General features: G+C 37.0%; 1 long non-coding RNA gene across 1 annotated transcript; it reads right to left on the bottom strand.

Annotated features, from left to right (window-relative positions):
• Positions 1-15992: 15992 nt before the first annotated feature.
• LOC122159596 lies at positions 15993-20437 on the bottom strand. The gene is made up of 3 exons (XR_006168566.1): positions 20350-20437; positions 19061-19135; positions 15993-17486 (listed from the first exon to the last, which is right to left on the bottom strand). It is a non-coding gene; the product is annotated as an uncharacterized LOC122159596 (long non-coding RNA).
• Positions 20438-24529: the final 4092 nt, after the last annotated feature.

The following is a 24529-nucleotide window of genomic DNA, read 5'->3' as shown; positions in this document are numbered from 1 at the left end:
ACGGATGCTGTTAGTAACTGCTATTTGTAAAATAATGACTGAATGTTTTTAGGTTCACTCTCCACTTCTTTTATTTTAGTGAATACACAGAAACTTGACGCTTCTCATGTCTATCTGTATAAATCAGCACCTATGATGAAGAATTAACTACAAAGTAAAGATACATGGGAATTGCCTGTTGTTTTCCTGAGTTGCAGATCCTTGGACACCACAAGGCTAAGGCTGCACTGTGTTTAGGAAAGCAGCTGGCTGGTGAGCCTTGGAGTTGGCTAATCCCTGTGTTAAGCATCCTCAAGTAGCTTTACAGACATCTTTTACACTACTGCTTCTCTGTGATAATCCACCAGTTACCTTGGTACAGAGAAGAACCTTCCCTAAGAAATTCTGTGCTGCAGTGGCAGACGTACAGCTTTTATTAAGCCTTCTAAAACAAGGAAGAAGCTGGTGAAAAGTCTCATCTCCTGCCACAGGAGGAAAGATATAGGGAAGTGGACAAATGCTTTTGTTAGGTGACACCAAATACTGGTAGTGTTTGTGAGTATGGATTTGTTAATACACAATAATATACAATATTTTTCATATTGTCTGCTTTGTGGGGGAAACTTCACATGATTTTTCAGTGTGATGCTGTCTTCCTATTAGTAGTTACCTCAGAAAAAAACTCTAGAAATTTGCTGCTAAGAAGGACAAAAATTGTAAATTGACATTCTAAAGGATTTAGTAGTGCTTCAGCACTAGTCTCTTATGAAGCTTATGGGAGTTTTGCAATTGATTTCAGTGAAGGAAGTTGAGGTCTGGAGCAAATGATAAAATAATACAATTATAAGCTAGTTTTCAGGGCAAAAAATCCGTATTTCTAAACAAAAAGTAAGAATGACTTGATGCCTATTTATACAAGCTGCCTCTTCTAATCAGTACATTCTTTTAGAAGGATCTTTATTAAAAATAATCCACTCAGTCATCAGGAGCCACTCACTTTTTAATAATTGTATTTTGTAGAATGCCTCCAATTATCTATTTTCTGAACAAGCAAAAATAAATTGTTATTAGAGCTGAGATGCTCTCACTGTTGGTATGAAAACACACACCTCATGTATAGTGCTTCTTGGAATACCTACATCTATAATCAGTGTTTGGGATGCTTGGTCCTAGTGCTTTGAAAACAACTTATTTTCATATCTGAAAAAATAATCAAATATTTAGTAGGAAGTGAAAAATATAGATAGCAAAGGTTATGGCAATCTTTTCTTTTGCTTTCATCTAAAGTTTACTATAACTATCCATGAACTTTCCTGCATTTTAAAAATGGTTGCTAAATTAAAAACTACAGATTCTCTGCCATGATGTCTTCTATTCTGATTGGAAGGAATAGTAAAAATTTGTTTTCATGTAGTGATTGTGTGAGATGAAGAAGAGGATGTTTCTTTACAAGCTGGATGTTAAATAACTTTTTTCTTTGACAACAATTTAATTACAAATGCAAAGGCTAGAAATAGAAATCACTAGACTTTGCTGTTCCAAATGGAGGGAGTCTGAGCCAGAGAACAAAAAACATGGTCCAACTAGCAACATACTTTGTTCTCCTCATCAGTCAGAACTATGTGCCAGCGTCAGACACTGTGCTGTGTATTGGTGGACAGTGAAATACAGAATCAAGACGGTGGTGAAGGTTTTCATACAGTACATGTCAGCCTTAGGACCAAGGGATTGGGAAGAGGCAATGGAAAGCCTCAGACATCCTATACAAGTAGTAATGCTTCGTGAGTCCCAGCACCTGGGGAAAGACTGGCCATGTCAGGCATTTCAAAGCAGTTGTGTCCAGGCATAAGAACAGATTGCGCACAGTTTGAGATCTGTACTCAAAGCTTAACGAGAGGAGTTAAGAGAAAAAGCTCCTTTCTTTGGGACTTGACTGGGTGATATCATGCCTATCTACTGCTCTTGCAGGCAGGATTAATCTTTTCTAATGTCAGTCAACTCTAAGCATTGCCTGCAAACCATACATCAAGTCTTCTCCTATAATCAACGGAAGGAGGTAAGCTCCCCCAGAAAGCCCTTCATCTGTCCTGAAAGGGGTGTTTGAGACAGGTGGGATTGATGATTGCCTGGAACTGCCTAAACCACTTGCTGTTTAAGGCAAGTAAGCTAGATCACGCTCAAAGTTTCCAGTCAGGAAAACCTGTCCTTACTTCACAACTGAGCCACTGCTGCTGTGGTTTGGGAGCTGAATGTTCACCTCCCACTGATTACTTTTGCTTCAGTACTGCTTAGAGTTTTAAGGTACACTTTAAGAGATTTGTCAGTATTTTTTTTTTAAGAACTTTCTTTCCAAACAGAACTCATGATTATGGAGCAAAACATTTATAGCTGGATAAATACACAAACTGTTCAATTTAAAGCTGTGTAAATCATCTTGGCTTCATTTAAGTTTACTCCATCTGCTTTTATCATCTGTTGTTACAATAATTTATAATTTCTTCACAATATTAAATTGTTGGTGAATGCAAAAAAATGCATCTATGGACCTCTAGTTGCTAACGGCATTGCATTCAGCAAGTAATATAATTAATCATATTTCATTACCATAGATGCCTGTAATTGTGTAATTAATGTGTATTTGCATAATCACATAATGAGATCTGTATGATTCATACTTTATGATAATATGAATGCACAAAATTTCCATCTCTGATTCATAACCACGTGCAGAGCTGTTATTGTCATTTCTTTTTTTCTGACTGAAGAAAAATGCAGATGCAATTAACAACCTGGTCTTGATATTTCTGCTCTCCTACGTGACTTTTCCATAGAAAATCGCTTTCCGTGCTTAGTGGTTCTTTAAAAAGGAATTTCGAATGAAAAAATAATAATTATCAAGTATTTGAGAGAACAAGTCTATTTTTAGACTGGGAAAACATGCCTTACAATATCACAGAGTTTCCTGATTTTTATTATCTGTTTTCAATCTTTTTCAATCATTGAGAGAGGAAATTCATTTTCAGTGGAGTTTATGGAAAAAGAATGTATGTGTTTTCAGTCTATAGATTTCTATTCTGATAGGTTAAAAATGATTTTTCATTAACCTACTGAGAGATTTTTATTGAATTTAACATTCAATTCACAGAGTTTAATTACATGTAATTCCACAGAAGATGAGCCAATCTGAGCATCTGAGTCAGATTTAGATAAATACAACTGCCCCAAAATATTATTTTTTTTTTTTCAAGATTTGTTTTTTGGTCAGGACTTAACCTGAAAAATAAGAAGTGTTTAGAAGAGACCAAACATAGTAAGATTTTGAGGCATTCTATCTGTTGTAAACATATGTTTGTAAATACTACAAAATAGTAAGTAGTATAACAATAAAAAAGTGATCTAAATCACTATTACACTACTACTTTATTCCTCAACAATTTAGACCAGGCAAAGCTCTATAGAGAGCTGTGTGTCAGCTGAATGAGAACTTGTATTTGCAGTCAAGAGCAATGAAGATGACAGTGTGTCTCTGCATTTATGAAGGACTGAAAGCACGTAGCAGTGACAAACCTCTTCTAAATTGCAAAGGGAAGTACACAAAGTCAGAGCTGGGCTCAGATGTTAGCACTGGCCTCTCTGTGCCTCCCTCTGCAACTGTCTCCAATGTCCATGCACTGCATCACATTTATGATGGCAGCTGGGATCCATACAGGTTGGCCCTGCTACCTTATGGTTTTGAGCATCAATTTAATTCTTGCCTACTCTGCTTTTGTAGGTCTTCTGAGATTTCTTTCAAATGCTGTCCTGGGTTTTTGGGTTGTTTGAATTCTGAGGCTTTATTTTCAGTCTGACAAATGTCCCAAGCCGTCAACTTTCCTACTGTCTTTGCTGAGATCATGGTGCAAAAGCAGAGGACAGGAATTTTTGAGAGGAACAGTACACTGCCAGTGCAACAACAGTGGGGTGTCCCTGCCTTTTGGCTGTGCTTAACATCAACAAGAAACAAAAGCAAGAAGCTGCACAAAGCTATAGTAGTGATTCAAGAGATTTAGATTCTAATAGCAAGGTATTAAAACTCTTCGCTCATTCACAATGAATATTTTTCATCTCCTCACAGGGGCACTGTCCATACAGAATGCGTATTTTAAACGCTCTCCCTGAGTATTTCCAATATAATGAAGGATAATTAAAAGTACTGCAGAATCACATCTTACTAATCTCACATACACAGCCCAATTATTATTCATGTTCGGTTTGAATCCTGCCAACCATTGCAGTCAGATTCTCTTTTGTTTACTCTGTCACTCCATCCCAATCCTCTGCCATTTGTGCAATATTTCAGAAATATGTTATAAAATACATTTCTGCTCATTAGGATTCTGAAAAGACTTCTCTTAAAATCGGTGGAATGATATTAGCTGACATCAGGAGCAGAGCCTGGTTCAGATCCTAACTTTTGTCAAGCCAAAACCTGATTTATGGTGTTAGACATAGTTTGAATAGTGGCATTTTGACCAATTTTTTTTTCATTTTTATTCCAATGTTATGTTACATAGCTAAAAAAAATTACTTTGGAAAAGCTGTACGACTTTTATTAAAGATAAAATGCAATGCTCAAAATTACTTGGGAATAATATCGAGTTAAATTTGTGTGCCAAAAATTTTTTTGTCTGCATCACAGATGTACTATTCCCTTCTTTTTCTTTTTTTCTGGCTGTTCTATCTCCAGGCTGTTAGGGGGTCATTTCCTAGCAAAGTAAAGAAACAGCAGACATCAAATCCCTCAACAAAAAGTCATATGACTGAACCGCTAAAAATTCTGGGGACTTAATACACAAATCTGTCAAGACCTGTACTCAGAACCTAGCAAAAATTCATCTTTCTTTGGCACCTTTTCTGATAAGCTACCCAACCTACATTTATTTAACCCTGACACAGTCACAGTTGGAAGCCCATTTTACACATGGAGAAATTAGTCAAACAATAACTCTGCTAAAACTTGGAAAGCCTTTGGGCTCAGATGGCATGAGTCTGATTTTTATAGAACATCCAGCTTCTCTCTCAAATGCCATGCAATCTTCACACTCCTATTCCTTCAGTTACATCTTTCATAACATCTTTTATCCAAGGCAGTGTAATACAGAATTTGTAACCAATTTTAATATCTAGTATTTCTCATCTGTAAATGTGAAAGCAATTTATAAAGTGGATAAGTATCATATTCTATGACTCAGTGATAAATCTGGGGGCAGCTGGCACCACAAGCTCTTAAAGAAATTAAGTTGCCTCTGAGAGAGAAGTAAATCATATTATAGATTAACAAGTTATCAGATAAGAAAGAAAACGAAGAAATAAGCATTCAGCTTTACATTGGAGAGAAGTAATAGATCACAGGATCCTTTGCTGGGTCTTTTATGTTCAGTTTATAGAGAAACAAAAAAAGATGGAGAATGAGGAGACTAATGATGATGCCAAATTATTCAGGGTAATAAAAATGAAAACTGATTGCAAAGAATATGGGAAAAAAGTTATTGTTCCACGCTGGCAATAGAATGACAGATGAAATTCTGTGTAATAAATGTGAAGTGAGGCACAGGGGGAAAACAGTCCATGACAGTAAGTTCTAAACTATGTATTTCCTTAGCAAAGAGAGTTTTTATTAAGGTATAAGATCTGCCCAAACATCAGGACAGTTCTCAATAGTTGGCATGAAACCCAGTGAAATAATAGGAATTACTGAAAAAGAAATAGAAAAAAAGAGTAAGTGTAAAACCACAATAAAAATTCTTACGCAATTGCAGAGTGTTGGGATTGTGTTTTTCAATGTGTTGAAGAACTGGTCCTGTTAATCTTTACTAGAACACAATGACACTAGGAAAAGTTCAGAGAGGAGAAAGAAAGTCAAAGCATTGAAAGATGCCTTATGAGCAGTGAAACAGAACTGTGAGCTCTGACAGGAATTTACGAAGTTACGGATGATGTACCTAAGTAGAGAAGGAGCAGTTTCACGTTGCTTCTTGTTATCTCGGAGCTGTGGCTGCCCCATCCTTGGAGCGCTCAAGGTCGGATTGGATGGGCCCTGTGCAGCTGAGCTGGTGAGGGGCAGCCCTGCCTATGGCAGGGGGTGGAAACTGAATGGGCTTTAAGGTCCATTCCAACCTGAACCACGAGACGTGGGTTGTAATTCTCCTGTCTTCTGGCAACATTTTAGCATCCCATTTTGGGTGAAGCTTACGTTTTATACATCTTACTCGCAATTTTATAAAGCCTCATTTTCCATTTAAGAAAACCAAAGCAACAAAAAAAGAGCCTGTATTTTAAAGAAGCAGGCTCAGACTTTTTTGATTGTACTTGCGCAATCAGGCTGGGTGTAACTGTAGTTGCTTTTGTCCATGAGAAATGCAGGGATAATAAATAATATTTATAACATAGTAATGTATACTGTATATCAGCATTTGAGTACTTCACTGTCCAATTGACTTAAACTTTAAAGTGTTTGTGGAACAAAATGATCCCAGCATTTAATGGTACCTAGAGTGATTTTAGGCGCAATGAAAGAAGGCATACTGAAAGCATGACTGTGAAAACAAAATTTCTATACTTTTGTTCAGAAAAATATTCTTTTTCTTTTACATTTTTAATCCTTCTGTGTAATTCTAAGCATTTTTAACTTTACTGCAAATACTGTAGTAGTAACTTCTCTTAGCTGTTCTCACATCTAAGCACTCAGGATTGGGATCAAGATCTGTGTTCTATATTCACAGCCTTCATAATCTCTCCATCTCTATTTCATCCATCTATCTCTCCCAGAAATTTCTCGCTTTTATAAGGAGTTCAGTGTCTCACACTAGCAAATATGCTGTGTACAAAGTGTTTTTCAGGATAAGCTCCTTCAACTGGAAAGTTCTTAATCTATGGGTTGTGTCCAGCTGCTTTAGGAAACAGCACATATATTTCTGATTCAATATATTGCAGTCTTTGTTGAAATCATTAACAATTAGAGCACAACAGGAAACATATGAAAATGATGAAGTATGAAATGGGGGTTGGACACGATGATCTCTGGAGGTCCCTTCCAACCCCTACAATTCTGTGATTCTGTGATTCTGATGGAATTTCCTCTACCGTTTAAAAATTATATATATATATTCATTGTGCTGTTCTGGAAAGATGCATGTTCCTTTTGCTGATAGAAAAAGGCTTTTCATATTTTTCCTTTGTGTAATGCACATTGGATGAGTGAGATAGATAGGAAAGAATCATGAATTATTACAAATAAAGACCTCTATGGAACATTGTTTAATGAATTAAAGTGTCAGGCTGCAACAACATCCAGAATATTTTGGAAGCAGTTGATATACAAAGTACTCATAGCCAGCTGACATCAGCTTCTTTCTCTCCTTAGTTGCATCACTGTGGTCTAGACTTTGGTTGGAGCTGCTGAAGTTAAAAATGCATCAGAGAAAAACAGGAAAATAGGGTTTGTTAAATTAGACTTTGGACACAGTCACAATTAAACAGGGAGACGAAAACAAAGTTCTGACTGAACTTTCAAATTGACTGCAGGATTAGAACCAAACATCTGTTCAAGCGGACACAAATCACAGGGTGTGAATCATGCAGTGTTTTCTGAGGGCTGGACTCAAGCCTGTGCTGAGGTCCAACCACCTGAGGAACATAAAGGGACCTTGAAGCAGCCTTTAATGTGCAGCAAAGGATTGCCCAAGAATGGAGAAATCTGCAGCTGGCATAAAACTGATGTTGTTATCTCTTCATCAGTCCCTCTGGCCCACAGCATATAAGAGGCATATCAAGGACAAAAGGGAGAGCAGCCAGAATATATTCAGCACTGCAGAGCCTTGCCAGAGTAATGGGACTTTTGGATACCAGGCACTAGCGAAGCACAGATGGGTGTTATGATGGAAGTTCTCTCCTTCCTCATATTTCTCCTCTTAAAGAGGAGAATACCTCAGCTTCCAAGTGCTCTCTGTGTTTTGCTGGGTAGGACTGGCTGAAGGGTTTGCAGCCGGAGAAGGACTGAACTAGAGCATCTCTGGAAATCTCATGTGGTAAATAACAGAGATGTATTGCTGCTAAAAATCAGCAACTTGTAACCTTGCAGAGATCTTTCACTACATAAAAGTCAGTCTCAATTTTGTTTCTGCTATGGCTGTAATCCAGCTGATTGTTCAGACAAATCAATGAGTCTCTGCCAGCCAAAACACAGGTTCCTGGTGAAAACAGTTTGGGTGCAACTGGCCTGGCGGTTGAGCTGGCTGATTTTGCTGAGTAGAGTCAGGTGAGAGTTCATTTTTCATTCTCCTGAGGATGCATTGAGGTTAGATGGCAGCACATAGGCCTGGGTTTTTAACATTGGGCTCATTTGCTTGCAGGTGTCCTGGCAAAACAGACTGATCAAGTGTGAGCCTCTGATTGTATTTCTGTCAAATTAACCATAACCCATATCATATGGTTTTTATGTCAGTTTTTTTGCATAAACATGGGTAATGCCTGATATGGCATGGAATTTGATATATTTGAATAAATAGTGGCCTACTATAAGCCTTATGGGTATCTTCCATAAATTTTTGAGCTCATTTAAAGTGGGAGAAGGTTATATCACTCTTTTGACTCTAGTAACTGTGTTTGTAGGCATCATGAAACTAGACATACTATCTCTAGAAACCACAGGATGGGCTCAGAGGCTGGCTGATGGCACCTTGGATAAAATGGCCCACTTAGGCCAATTGTGCAGGGTAATTGTTTACATAACACTAATTTTCTTCGAACAACAAAGCCAATTAACATGTCCTTTTGGTGCCTGATCACCATTCCCAAGCCACTCTGCTCCCTCAGTTCTACTGTTGCCACAGTTGAGTGTAGTTCTGTAACCGTGACTGCTGAAATGACTTGGATAAAAAAACGTTTTATCACTGATGCAGCCCAAACATTGACATCATCACCTACAGGAGGCAGCAAAATCTGAGCTGGAACAAGAATAATTAAATAAGCTACACTTGCCTTTGACTAGTGAATGTAAACACATTTTTGAACTGTTTCTGAGGTAATCAAGTGTTGCCGAGCTTGCTGTGTCTCATAGCCCTTTAAAAACAGCTATGCTGTTTTGAAAGCCTAGCAGAAAATTGGAAGGTGAGTAGCCAAAATCACAGATTCTGTTGACGTGGTTAGATTGTAGGGTAGTACACCCAGATGTTGCTACTTGAGGGCTTTGGTTACTCCAAGAGCGGATAGACATGGACAGTTGAATGGGTAAGTAAATAATAAGCCTATGATAAACTTTGATTTGCTTGGTCTGAATTTTCTATTGTCGTGTGTGGTTTGTTTGTTTTGTTTGTTTGTTGTTTTTACCCTCAAGGCTCTAACTCTATTTCTGTGAATAATTTAGAGGGGAGTTAGAATAGAGTATAATATTTGAGTAAAAATTGTTATAATAAATCATATCAAGGGTTCATTACAGCCAGAATTGACTGTAAAGTAATATATCCCCAAAAGGAACTTGTTATAAAAACTCAGTCTTGATGCAGCAGAGAGAAAGGCACACCCAGGGCATGAGTCATTCCATCCTGAAACACTTCTAAGAGAGGTAAGAAGAATCTGCACTGCTGATGCCTCTGCCCCTTCATCCACTGTAGAGGGAGGCGAGACAAACAGCTTAGATGTGTAACTTTTAAAAGGGGAAAGTAAGGAAAGATAAATTCTACTCTTCACACCGTCTTCTTTTTGGCTTACAACAGTTTCGTTTTCTCTTTTTTTGGTGAAAATTTGAGAACTGGAACCTGCATGCACTATGCATTTTAACTCAAATAATTTGCTGTTATCCAAAAGGGAAGTTTGGACTCATGTTACTGCTAGCGTTCAGAAGTTAAAGCTAGCTTTTAACATGCAGACTTATATAGTAAGTAATGATTGTTTCTGCTGTGCGCCATCACAGACCTGTAACGCAGTAAGTAGTGCTGCACTGACCACCGCTGATGCTGAAGCCACCCCTTTACAGCAGTTAATTTCTCATTAAAAATTTCCTTCTAATGGACATTCATTAGATTGATTCTCAATTTATTGCTTTTGAGTAGATTCCTTAATATTTGGAGGTGAAAATGTTTTTTTCTTACTTATAAAATGTCACATGTACTTCATACCTATTGCTTCTTGTATTCTTGAATTTCTTACTGAAGTTGCTTTTCTAGGTAAAACATATTTTGTATGCAGAAAATGTTTTCAAGAAATGAAGAAGGTAGGGACAAAAAAAATTCTCTTTTTTTTCTTCTGTATGTGAATTGTTGCAAGCAATGGGGGTAGATAGCTATTTAAGCTGGCTTTAAGTTATACAATTAATAAAAAGAATAGAGAAATAGATAATGAAATTATATTTTCACACTTAAGATACTAATATGTCATAAAATATACTCCTTCCACAAGCTTTTTTTCCAGCGATTTATAAGAAATGGTACATTTCGCTTATTATTATAATCGTTATCGCTTGAGGTAATTCATGTATTGGCTATAGAAAAGGTAAATATTCACATCCTCAGTTCACAAAGCGATAGGAAAATCTTCCTCCTGCTGCTGCCAGCAGAACACCTTCTGATAGTTGAAACTCTGCTGCTCTTCTCAAGATAACAAAGATCAAATGGGAACAGAAGTTCCATACATCAGAAAAAAATATGATTTCTTCAGAAATCTGAATAAATAACCCTTTCAGATCGTGTACACTAGAGCTTTCTCTTCTGCTGTAATGTATCACTGGCACTGTCTGGATAAGGTTATGGTTTTCTTTGTTTCTTTCTTCAGAACTGTGACAACTTTTGCTCCCCCCCGATGTCAATCAACTGAAACTCGCTTCAGATTCCTTTAGAAAATCAATACTGTTAGTGAATCGATCAAAAGAGGTCATAATTTCAGTATTTTTCCTCTCCAGTGAATGCATGAGCAACGAATTCTTTCTGTCCAGCACATATGGGAGACAAAAATTAAAAAGCAAAGCTACACATTGATATACAGGTAGAATGAGCACATGTATTGAGATGCTACTACTAGCTGTCAGGTATTCTGCTGTCACAAAATTTCACCCAGTGCAGATGAGATACAGGGATGTGTTCATAGTATTACACAGATGCACATGTGGAGTAACTTCAAATCTGTGTTTTGCTGTTGCATTTATAGAATGCCTGTCACTGCAGCACTGCAAGCAGAATTTTAGTGCATTTAATGAAACATGTAAATCAATACAAAGAACTTCAGTGAGAATTTTTATCTGTCAATAGATTTCATACTGATTCCTGCAGTGGGTGATGTGGTTTGCACTTCTAATGGCTTAGTTTGGAAAGTTAAGAGTTACTGAGCACATTAAATTTCCAGTCTTATCTACACTGAAATTATTTCCAAGATGTCATTGATTCTCATCTGTTTTGCTTAATTGGAAGTTCTGAAGTAATTTTCTCCCTCTCTTCCCCAGTACATATTCAGAAAACATGGTTATTTGCATGATAAAGCACGATATGCAATTAAATTTGACTAGTTAAAGAATTAGTGTAGTTTTAATGTAAATTCAAAGAGTTCTTGTTATATTGCCTACTGTTGCAGAAGTCCAGCACATTTATTTGCAGAGGCATTTGATTAATTCTTTTCCTAGAGACTAATTCTGTTCTCAGCATTTCCTTACATTGCCTGTCTAGCAGCATCTATGGACTAAAGCAGATACTTTCTAATTTGCACAAGGCTGATCCTTTCCTAGCTTGAGAATTGGTTCCGATTTCACAGCAACCTGAGGCAATCCATGGAACAAACTGCAGAGTCCGCTGTTTGCATAGGAGGATTTGTATTTGTTAGAAGCTGTGCTTGGGTCAAGCTGCAATCTAGTTCAGACCTTAACAGAGTGTCTCTTGGTCAAGCTAAAGCTTTTGGATACACCCAGAAATTTGTTGTGATTTAACCCCAAATTCCCACTGAAGCTGTTTATCCCTGTATAACATACTCTTTCTTTTGTACTCCCTGAAATCTCCCTTGCTATTTAAATTATCCTCCTAGATTTCGGTGTGAACTAGGATGTCCTGATCTGAAACCATGACAAAGATTTTACTGCTGCTATTGAAAATGTAACATCTTTAAACACAGACTTCAACTCCTTTTCCCACCAGCTGAGCACTCACCAACTGGTTTCTTGAGTCCAAGCATGCAAAATTTTCTTATTTTCTCCCTTTCCCATTGCAGTCAGAAGAATGGAAAAAGCTGCAGGTCTTAGCGAAGAACTGCAGCCAGGAGAGCCTGGCCTATGTCAGACAGTGAGAGGAGAGGTCCTTTTGCTCAAAAAAATTCTGCCCAATTGTCCTTCTCAGAAAGATGGAAAGGCAGCACAGGCTGGACCATTTTCCTTGTGGAGACACCTGAAAGCTTCCATTCAAGACAGGGTGCTACCACCACTCTGTCTCACACCAGTCTGAGTAAAACACACTCACATACCTAAGAAATGAATTCATGTCCCTTGGAAGGCTCGCAGATAGCAGGGCTGCATATGATTTGTCTTAGCAATGGTGTACTACAAACGTGATACAAAACTACATTCAAAATCTGTATTCGTAAACCATACGAAGGCAAAAAATCTACTGCTAACAGGAGGTTTGAATGAGTGGCCATTACTACTTGTACATGCAGAGAAATGTTAACACTTTCTTTGTTCTTTTATAACATTAGAACTTATATGGCAAATCATATACTTTTACATTACATTTACTTTTTATTCAGATGATGTTCATTAATTTCCTACCCTTAAAATCTCCTCTCTGTGGATTACTATGTGTGAAGAATGGTTACTTCTGCCTCTACTTATAGTAGGGTTACCCTGACAAGCTTCATTACCTACAAGGAGAAAGGTATGAGATAATGTGGTTATATGTATGAGGCTTAATTAATAATTTAGTGGCATTGCTAATTGATCTCATTATTCAATTAATGCTGGAAGGCTTGTGAAATCCAGTTTAATTTCCGTGTTCACTGAAGTCAAATTGATAGGAATGGGTTTTTATTGCAAAGAACCATCAATATTTACAGACTTGTATATTCACAAACACATCTGAAAGGTTTTAGCCTCAGTATCTTTCTGCACTGCTGTTTGCTCTTTCTTTTCCCCTCAAACTCAGACAAAAAAAATTGATATTTGGTCTGCACAGGCAAAAAATAAAATACATTTCACATTCAGGTCTCGTTCTGGAAGTTAAATATCATTTTGTCTATTAAAGTGCCCTTCAATAAAATTCAGTTTTAGGAACTGAAAGAAAATTCAGTTCCTATCCTTGTGTGAAACCAAAATTCTATTATAAATAGGCATTGTCTTTGTTGTCTTTCCCCTGTGTCCCAAGCTCTCTCTGTTTTAAGTAGTACCCATGTGCACACACACAGCATTTTCAGTAGTTTCCTTTGTTTTGTCCTTGTGGTTTGTATACAACATATACTTTAGACTTTACTGAATGCTCACCTGTTAAACCTCAAAGCGTACTTGACAAGCAGATCATACAATAATATCATCTGCACTAAAAGATAAAATATATGAAACGTGTTATAAGTAAGTTGGGGTAATGAAGATGAATTATAGGAATAGTTGTGTAAATTCTAGATGAGGGGAAAATTGTTAAGGTGTGACACTGAGTATTGCTGTTATTATATTCCTTCATTCTTATTTCAGCCCAGGCAAAACTCTGAGGGACTGCTTGAACACAAGAAACTAGTGTCTTAATATATATTGCCCTACATGAGAAGAATCATTCTCATCAACTGGATGAGCAAGCTAGTACAGTTTGTTTGTGTTTTCACATCTGTTTGTATTTTCACATCTGTTTGTCTTTTCACATAAGGCATTGACAGTTGCATTTCTGAAGGGTTGTTGCTGAGAAATGGGTGGAAATTCCTTGCAAAGGAGTAAGAAAAGCAGACATAAGTCAAACTTTGGCTTTTTTTGAAAGAATAGAAGAGATGAGAGTTACACATTTCTTGGAGAGATGATGAATAATCTTTTCACTAAACACAGCGGGAAGAATGGTTTCTGTGACATGGAAAGCAGTGCGTATGTAAGAAAAAAATACACTGCATTTATTGAAATCCAAACAGTCTGAATTTAAATTAAGACAGTTAGGAAGATATTTTTAGAACACTCTGTTTTAGAGGTATGTGGGTATGAGTATATAGGTCAGCTCAAATAACCTTGCAGTTGGCCCAAGTAAGAATATGAACAAGTTCTGTGAAATAGCTGATGCAGACTACTGACTGACAAAAATTTTGCACCATATGGTGAATGCAAGGTAATTTGAGGAAGACTTAATGGGACTGGGATGGCTAGTGGATGGAGCAGGGGTACACGTGGTGCTTTCTGACCCTTCAGTGGTAGGGAGGGATACTGAGAGGACAAGGAAAAAATGTGATAAATGCATGGCTAACAGGCTGGTGCCATGGCAAGAATTTTGGCTTTTTCAACCATGGGGTGGTTTACTCAGCTTCTGGCCTGATGGTTGCTAATGGAATCCATCTAGGTCATAGGGGGAAACAAATTCTAGTCCAGAAGCTGTCTGGGTTCATCAACATGGCTTTAAGCTATGGCTTCTGCACTCTAGCTACTTATAAACAGTCATGAGATCCCCTCTCAGCTTTCTTTTCTCCAGAATGAAACGTTCCAGGTTTCCCAGCCTTTCCTTGTCTGGAAGGTGCTCCAGAGCTCTTATCGTCTTTGTAGCTCTCCACTGGTCTCTTCCTACGAGATCCCTGTCTTTTTTGAACAGGGGAGCCCAGAACTGAGCAGAGTATTCCAGATTATCCGTCTTTCTAGTCCATACCTCACCAGTATAGCCATATGGATATTATGTGAGATCTGATAAAATGACCTTGCTAAAGCCTGGTTTCATGTTCGCTCTTTGTCTAGAGTGGTTTGATCATTTTCTCAGTCCATCAACACACCTATTGCGTGAATCTCATGTTGATGGCAGCACAGGCTGAGCTAGCTTTGGACTGGCTTATTAATGAACTGAGGGTGCAGTGGGACAGAAGAGGACTTTGGACAGACTCTAAGATCCTGCACATGGTTTGCAGCCTTTTAGCACTGCTAGAGTGCACACTGCTTATTCCTTTCATGCAGCTTAATTTAGATTTAATGATTGTAGAGGTTCTTAAAGATCCCATTGAGCACACACTTTGTGAAGCTAATGTATCTGGCTGGTTAGTAGAAAATGCAGAGACAACTGTACAGTTCTCCCTTTCAGTTTCTCTTCTTGCGTGTTTACATGATTACACAATAAAAAGACACTCATCAGATGTCAGGAGTTAAGCAGTGAAGAAGTGGAAAGGCTGTGCTGAACCTCATAACACCAGGAACCACACATCCTTAATTTCCACTGATGTGAAGTTGGAGCTCAAAAAAAAAAAAAAAACAAAAAAAAAAACAAAACCAAAACAACCAAAGCTGAAGCTTTACACTTTCATAGATGCTTTTATTGTCTCCTTTTATCAGGTCACATATTTTGAGACAATGGATTTCCTAATTAAACTTGACAGCTAAATTTAAAATAGTTAATTAGTGGAGGCACCAGCCTCGCAGCCTGGGCACAGGTTCAAGGTTTGGAGGACGCTGTTGTGGTTTGATTACAACGTTCTCATCAAGCAATAATGCCTGCTGCTATGGACAGAAATATGAGAGAGAGATTGATTGTGGGGTGGGCTGTGCACTTTGAGCTGAAAGAGAAGGTGAGTGATGTCAATAAGGTCAATAACCTCCTCATAATGTAGCAATCAGGGAACTAATTATTGGAGCTGCCCCGAATTTCCTTGGTAGACAGCAGGAGTAGGATATAAGGTGCTTCTGAAAATCAGCAAATTTCAGTTATGTTTCTCAACAGAAAAAAATCCACTAAAATAAAATAAATATAATTTATATGTATTACATATACCGCAATATTTTTTCTTCCTATTAACAAGCTCAACGTTAAAGAAATGAATTTTCATAGGAGAATAAATAAAAACAAAAACATCCAGAGAAGACAAAACCCATAAAAAGCAGATGGTATCACATATAAAATGCCATCAATTTTTATGGTTCTATGTAGAAATGCTGAGATGTCCCCTGCTTCCACATAAATTCTTCCTATCAGCCCCATCAGAATACCACAACAGTATTAATGTCTGCAACAGATGATTTTCTACTCGATAATCCAAAAACATTGCAGCAAAGAATCTACAAGGATCTGTGCATGCTCATATATAATATTGGGACTTTTAGTAGGATTAGTGGACCCTATCCCTCTCTGTATCAAAACTAAACTTTCAAATTTCTGATTTTGCACAAGTTTTCTGCCTCTATTGTCAATGAATGCTCTTCCATGTACCTTATTTATATTTGGAAACCAGAGGTTTAAGCATGTTTAGAAAGAAAAACACCAATCAAAGAGGAGGAATCTTCAGAGATTACCAATTAATCTTTAAAAAATTTTGCCTTTCAACTTTCAATTCATTTTTTCAAGAGCCATCTGTCGCAGCATGGATCTTAACCTGGATTTTCTATTTCTCAGTTCAGCTTTCTGATCACAGAAAACCTGAACCTAAGTGTCCAGGGCAGAAGACTCTATTATCACAGTAAATATATGGCCATAATTAGGTGCACATAGCCCCAGATCAGCATTAGTACTAGAGGCCAAATCTCAGTGTGCTGAGTGTTCTCAGCAGTTCAGTGTTCAAAATCCCATTTCAGTATTTCAAAACCAGGTGCTGGAATATCTTGCCAAATATCCAGCTCAAAATTAGCACTGCTAGGCTATACCATAGTATGACTTTAAAAGAATTCAAAACTGGAGCCTGTAGTAAATGCTCAAGAGAAGGATGCTCATGGGTTTGGAATTAACAGTTTATGATAGCTTGCTTCCAGAGGTAGAGCTTGTTAAAGAAAATGGACTACAGCAATTAAAGTTAACAGTATGGAAAATAAAATATGTATATGCATTCTGCATAGAGAGATTTTTAGGTGTGAACTCCAAAATCTTACTGGGAGATGAATTTCAAGTAGCTGGACACCAGGGGGATTACACTAACCTTTTTCATCTGTAATTTGAGTCAGTATTATTTTTATAACTATTGGAAAGACATTGTGGCTCGATGTGATCTGTGGACACCATTAACTTAAAAACACTGAAAAGTAAACTTCTGTTATTTCCACCTCCTTTGCTGCATCACTATTCATATAGTCAGCTTCAATTGTCCCCTCTAAAATACAGTATATCTGTTATTATTGCGATTCAATGTACAATGATATAGAATATGGCCTAATACAACTGGAGATGTAGACATACGCAGTGCAGATAATGCATTCCATTTAGGCCTTTAGAGTCCTGGGAAGGCCCTCCTGTGCCATCAAACTTTTTTAAACTTCCTGTAGTAATGATGCCATCAACTCCATGAATAATCCCATCCAATTAGTTCTGCTGCACACGCGGATTGTCCCAAATCACTAGGCATTTTTCTTTCTGCAAATAAATACAAACTTGAAGCATATTAAAAAAAAAAAATAGGATAATAATCAAATATTAGATAGATAATCAGATATTTTCAACAGAAGGAGGAACTGAGGACTACTTAACTAGGAAAGCTCCATGAAAAACTGGAAATCTTTGGAATGAAAGTTGACCACAGGTATTTAATATTATAGTTTGTCCAACAGTCTTGCAGTTTTTTTCTGCAATCTATTTGCGTGCCAAATCCTGGACTTTTACTTAGTTTTGATTCAAGCGAACTCACACTGAATTCAGGCAAAAAGCTGGTTATCTGTCTGTGGCAATTTTCTCCCCATCATGTATTACATGTGAAAACGGGAGTACATTTTTACATGCCTTGTCACAAGTCTGACCTTTTGAAAATTAGTCCTCAAAAAATTTGCTCAAGGACACAGAATGAATCAGTCAGTCGTGTAAATTATAATTTACTGCCTTGTTGATTTTGGTCATTTCAGCTTTTTTGTATGCAATACTCTAATCATAGTACAACAGCAGCAACCTAACATCATGTTTGATTACCATAAACCTCATTTTATTTTATGTCATCTGTCATCCATCTGCGAGGTTTTAATGTCTTATTCTCATCACTTTTAAAGCAGAAAACTTACATCTCTTTCTATAATGTAATTATAGTTCCCTTATCATTCCCTACAGTTTAATGTTACAGGGAATTTTCTTCTGCTTCATGTATAATTTCATTTCCTTTTTGATTGGCATTGTGTAGCATTGTGTTTGTCAGAAATCTCCACATTTACATTTTTATACCTGCATGTATTTTCAGTGCAAGAAAATTAAAAATCAGTAAAGTGATTAATGCAAATATTATTTGACTGGGAGATCTTCAAGTCTCTAACCCTTTCTATATGTGACTACTGTATCTACCTGACTCCAGCAAACAAACGAAAAAGCCCATGACCCCACCCGTCTCTTGGGCAAGTAGATGGTCACTTAGCTCACTTTATGAGTGAGCCAGAAACTTTGACCTCACCTCAGGTAGACTTGATAAGTTGTCCTAGCATTAAGCATTTGGTTGGAGTTAATCCATACATAGAAGACTGTAGACCAGGTTAGGTGTACAGTTTTTGAATGTCCCATAACAACAGTGAAGATTGATTTGTAAGCCCACTGAAACAAGTGAAAAGACACAACTGCTGTTAAATGACCCTGAAGTACTAGAATAACTGAAAACTCTAGCTTTGTGAGTAGCTGTGTGAGCTTCTTTCTAACCTGATGTGGGGCGACAAGTGGTGATCCCAAAATGCTGTTTCCAATGATGCAATGTTTTATTGAAACAGTGATTACCTATATTGACATTTACCATAGCTCAGACATCAAGCTTCTGACGTGGAACAAGGCAGTGTCTCATGCTGACATGCTTAGAACATCACAACATGATTTCTAAGATAAGCAATTAAAAACAGTAATGGCTTAAATTCTTATTAATGTTCAATGGAGGCCTCGGTCTGGTTCCATGAGCAGAAAAGTTGATGGGAGCACGCATGGTGTCATGATGGAGTATTTAATGCCCAGTACATGAATCACGATACCTTGTTCATTAGTAGTACAATTTCAGCTGAAGTCATTGTGTACCATGGGGATCGTATCTTGAGACAGTCAAGAAACTGTACAGAAAACATAGATAACCTCACACAGTTACAGTAGCTGCAACAGGAAGCAGCAGAGTCAGTATTTTAAGAATCTGCCTTTTGACTAAGAGCACCTCATTTGACAGTAAGATAACCAAGTCTTTGGCTGGAACAAAGTCAAAAGGACTTCAGAAAAAACCTCTTTCTATGACACCCTTAAAGATACTATCTCCAACACCATATGCTCTTTCATGGTGCCATGGTCATTATTTGTATTTATCTTTTCCTTTACTCCCCTGGTTTCTGAGCAGTGATCTTCTGCATGTGATTTCAAATGCAAGAATAGAAGAAGAACATTGGAATGCTAACGACAGGAACAATCTTGTATCAACAGATTATATCTGAAATAAGACTAGTGCACATTTTTGTTCTATCTCAATACTAATACTGAATTTTAATTTTAGAGTCCATCTGTTTGTAACCCTGAGAAAATAGAAGGCAGTGGTGTAATTGCTGTCTACAGCTTCATAAAATTTCATGTATTTAAGATAAGTTCATTTTCATTGAAGTATCTGCTGGGTTTTTGATTTTTGATTTTGTTTGCTAGTTAGGGGAGACACTAGATTTAAGTAAAGTACCTGGAGCTGGTAAGAGAAAGGAAAGACTCAAAACGTATTTTTACTAATGAAAATGGAAACTATTGAACTAAATAATTAATGCAGTGCAGTCTAATTTCTTAGTCTAGAACATCAGCTTTATCTATTCTACAAAATCTAAAGCACATCCAACACGTGCTAATTGCAGGTTTCAGATTTTATTATATCCAGAGAAAATTTTGATATAGATGTATGGACAAACAAAATATTGATAATCTATAATTTAAAATTTAATTTGTTTTCTAAAACATAAATAAAAACTTACTTGGTAAATAATAGAAGAATTTAACTTCCATGAGGTCAAATTGATAATGTGGTGGGTGTGGGCATTTGCATACAGCTGTTAATTAAAAATTCGCCTTATTGAGAATAAGAGGGTTTCAGGGCTAGACAGGTTCTTCTCCTTATAATTCTTTTGCATTCCCTCTTCACTTCTTGTTGAGTTTAGCATGGATACAGACAGAAACCAAGCATAAGACAGCAGGGGGTCAATGCCTTAATGTCCATCCCTTTCAGGGATTTATAGGAATTTCTCTTCCTATTCTCTCATCATTCTCAAAGTCCTGCTTTCCTCAAACTGCAAAGTTCCTGTACCTGATTAAGTGAGGACAAATCCTTGTAGTTTGTGGTCCTTGTCACTCTCCTTCTAGGGCTGTGCTGCCTATGATCCAAGGCCAGGTCTGATTCAGCACACCTGCATAAACTTGGCTCATACTCCTAAGTAGACTGCAAGGTGGAGAGAGAGCTGAGAGAAAGCACGTACCCTGGAGCCAAATGAGATAAGAAAGATAAAACTGCAGACAGAGGTAAGATTGTTGGGATGGAGGTAGACAGCAGTTCATAAGGAAAAATACTGACAAGGAAAGATATAACATTGTAAGAAAGAAAAGAACTAGGAAGCTGCCAGCTCAGCTACTTCAAGGCTCAGCCCATTCCAAGGAGCAGTAGAGATCAGCCGTTCTCCATTTGGCTGACAATTGCTCATCCAGCAAAGACTGTTTAGATGTGGTAAGCCAATTAATGCCCAACCTAGTAGTTCTCATCAGTGCTAGCTATTTATTTTATGTAATAGGGAACAAGTAACTATGGAGTCTCTTCACATGTGGTAAAAGTTGCCTGATCAAACCTGAGAGGACAAAGGAGGAGTTTTACCCCTACTTTTATTTTCATATTACCCACATAGCTCCCTTGCCATGGCTATCTACTGTCAGAAGCCTGCTTTCCTTCTACAAGCATGGACTATCCATTCAGGTCTGATCAGTAGATTTTGAATAAGTATCATTCTGCCTTCCTAGTCTCTTGACTAAATGTACCTTGTTTTCATTAACTAATGGATGATCATAATTTAAAGACTTCTATTTGATTCCTTAGTTACAATGCTACTGTAAAATACTCCAGATTTAACCAGACTAGTAATACCAAAACTGTGATGAACGAAACAAAATAATGTTTTCCTTTTTGAACCATATATAAAGATTTTCCAATCTATGTTTTCCACTACTATTTTTAAACAACAAATTCACATAAAGATTGCAAAATAGAATCAACCTATTTTCTAAATTTTCTTGATAGATTGAACTTAACACTGACAGCTCAGTGCATTCTACTTGATTTTTATTTTTGTTTTTTTCACAGAACAAATTATCATTTTGTTAATATGAATTTAGCAGTGAGTGTCATCCAAGCTGTATTCCAGTGATGAAGAGAGATCGGAGATGTCAGGCTGTTGATGCAGATAAACATGAATATTACATTCATTTGAAGTATCTAAAGCAATTGAATCCTTTTTTGGTTAATGTAATACTTGCACTCAATCTTTATTGGTGTAGGAAAAATGTGAAGAAGGGAGCTTTTCTGATGTCAATCTTACCACTTATCAGAGACTAAAATGAGTACACATTTTTTTACTTTACTTGATAGGAAATGGCATAATCTTTTCTGGCTGGTGGATTATCAAAGAGTGCCCCTTCTACTACGTAACCTCAATGCTTTATTCATTTGTCAAAATGAGAATGCTAAGGAGCACAGTGTAAGGAATTGCTCTCATCCATCTTATTTTTTAACAAATGAGCAACAAAATATGCATACAGGATGTGTACAGTATTGTGTCCAAAACACAGAATTATTTACGAAAGCTCACCTGATAAGACACAACGTATTATAAATGACTTCAGAAGGTGGTGAGAAGGAGCTTTGGGCATGTGAATAAATAGGCCTGCAGGGATTTGAGATAGATTTTCTCTTCCACTTCTCATTTTGATAAGTAGTATGTATAATCTGAATCCTAAGAATACCTTCTTTGCAGACTATTGTCAGCAGCTCCAAAGAATCTGTGTATTTGAAGACTGACTGTAAGGTAGCTTTGGAAGGCATACCATAACACGTGTGCAAAAGGCTGTTGAATGCAGTACATGTTCTCGTAATTCAAGTCAGTATCAGCCTTCGTGGAATGGCATCATTTGCTTATGTGGATATGGAATTAAGAATTTAAATGTTATTGTATACATTCAAGTACAGGAAGGTCGCCAGGAGTATTTAAGGAAACATATGTAATTATTTGGTAAAAGAGGAGAATTTCTATTGTAAAGAATACTCAGTCAAAAAGTTAGAAATACTAACCTAGGTTTTATGTCTGATTTTCTTAGACGCTGGCATCCTCGGTGAAAATACTAACACAACCAAAACCACAATTACAGAAATAAATAACAAAGCAAAATCTCAATATACGTCGTGTGCTATCCTATGAACTTGATCCAAAGACCTTGCTGAAGATAATAAAGACTCATTTTATTTCTAAGTGACTTTTGCAGTCAGATCTTCATCCAAAGGTCCTCTTCCAAAAGCAGCTTTGTAACACTGGCTATACTGTTAGAGCTAAGAAACCTACCAATGACTCACTGATCTGTCTTCTGTATTACAGGTAGTTTGCATTAAAAAATTCAGAATCTTGAAATCCTTGTAGGAATGGATAAAATTAATACCTGTCTTGACTTTGAAATACTTGAAATACTGCTATAAAACCACAGATTTAATCCTATTCCTCCTAGAAGCAGGAGAGTAGCCCACCTGCTTTGCAGAAGGTGTTTGTTGTATATTATATCAGAAGACAGGTGTTGATATTCCTCCCACTGATCCCATTAGTATGGAGTCCTCACCTTTGCAACTTTAAATTCTTCTGTTCCTTGATTATCTTTCTGTTTACTTTCTGCCTTTAAATTCTCAGATATTCTCTTTAGCTGCATTTTTACTCAGTATTTGAAGCAATGGAAGATGCTGCTAGGAAAACCTATGCCTCCACCTATAATTATGAAATGTGGAAACCAATTTTTGGGAGATTGCTGAGATAAACTCAGTCAGTTTAACATGAGCAGGTGTATAGGGAATTCAGCATGTTACTGGAGAGAAGGAAGTGTGCCTACGTAGTAAAGTCATGTAAGTAATAGCCTCAGCTTTGCTGAGAGAAGTGAAGAGTCACTGGAATCACCATCCCTTTCTACCCTGGGTGTATTGCACGCTATGGAAAGTAATCAGTGCTTGTGATTTACTGTGATAATGCTGTACAAAATCTGTAGCCACTGTGCAGGAAACTATTCAGTAACAGAATTCTCCTAGTTTTTGTCTTTTTTTTTTTTCTTTTTTTTTTTTTCCCAAGTTGGTTCTAAATAAAGTTGTTTCTCAATAATACTTGAAAGTTTTAACTACATGCTCATATTAGGTTGGGGATATAACTTTCTACCAACACAGCTAACCAGTGATATCCACTTTTCTTTTGCTTAGGCATCTTTTCCTTCCATATCTGAATACAGCTCTACCAATATAAACCTCCTTATACCATGTAAATAATAGTTGTACTTCTATAATTGTACCAGAAGAAAGAAAACAATAAAATTTTTAGTAGCTTTAAAGTGAAAGAACAATTTTTTCAAGCAGTTCTCTGGTTTGAAAAAAAAAGTTGTCTAAGAGAAGGACAAGTAGAAAGGTTCTTAACAATTTGGGTATCAAGTTTTGGAGGGTGGATGCTTAAAGATGGTTTGGAGGAATGTTTTTATTTTTATTTTCTTTAGCTTTTATGGGGGAAAAGAATAGTATCCCACAGGTATTTTGCAGCGTGTAGAAATGTCTAGGAAAGTCCAATACAACTACATTGATCAAAGTTGCTGAAAGGCCTTAGATAAACTTATGACATTAAAACTGACAAGGACCTCTGGGTCAAGAAAGCTGTGTTCACCTGTAGGAATTAATAGCTCTAAGTCTAAAAAAAAATGTTTTGGCCACAGTCTATAATGGGCATCTTCATTTAGTTTTGACATTATACTATAATACTATTAAAATGAATAATTCAGATCAAACTTTTGATTGAGTCGGAGTATTCAGAAAGTCAACAATAATTATAGAACTGTCATTACATAGTGAACACTGGTGCTACATTTTGAAAGAAACTTATTGTAAAGTATGATTTAAAAGTCTTTAACCTGATCCTATTAATTAACAAGCAGCCCAGCTACAGTTGAGTTTCCAGTGGGATGATTTTCTTACAGCGAGTAATTGCAAACCTCCATCTTAAAGGCTGGTTGGTGAAAATGCAGAATGGGAAATCAGGCATAGCAGATAAAGGGAAGAGAAAGGACGAGGTTCCAGATAAGTTCTATGTATGCTGAACCTGAAAAAATCAGATACTCTGATGTGCTGAGGCTCTGAAGTGGTTTGTAATTATGTTGGCAATAGAGTGGTCAGTTCTAGAGCATTTCACTGCTAGATAAACTAGTAGTCTGCG

This window comes from Centrocercus urophasianus, unplaced genomic scaffold, assembly GCF_019232065.1.
Source record: "Centrocercus urophasianus isolate 14NV4802_14NV808 unplaced genomic scaffold, USGS_Curo_1.0 seq_16, whole genome shotgun sequence".
NCBI classification, from domain to species: Eukaryota; Metazoa; Chordata; class Aves; order Galliformes; family Phasianidae; genus Centrocercus; species Centrocercus urophasianus.
Note: the sequence above shows the minus strand (reverse complement) of the source record. Positions and strands in the feature narration are given on the sequence as shown.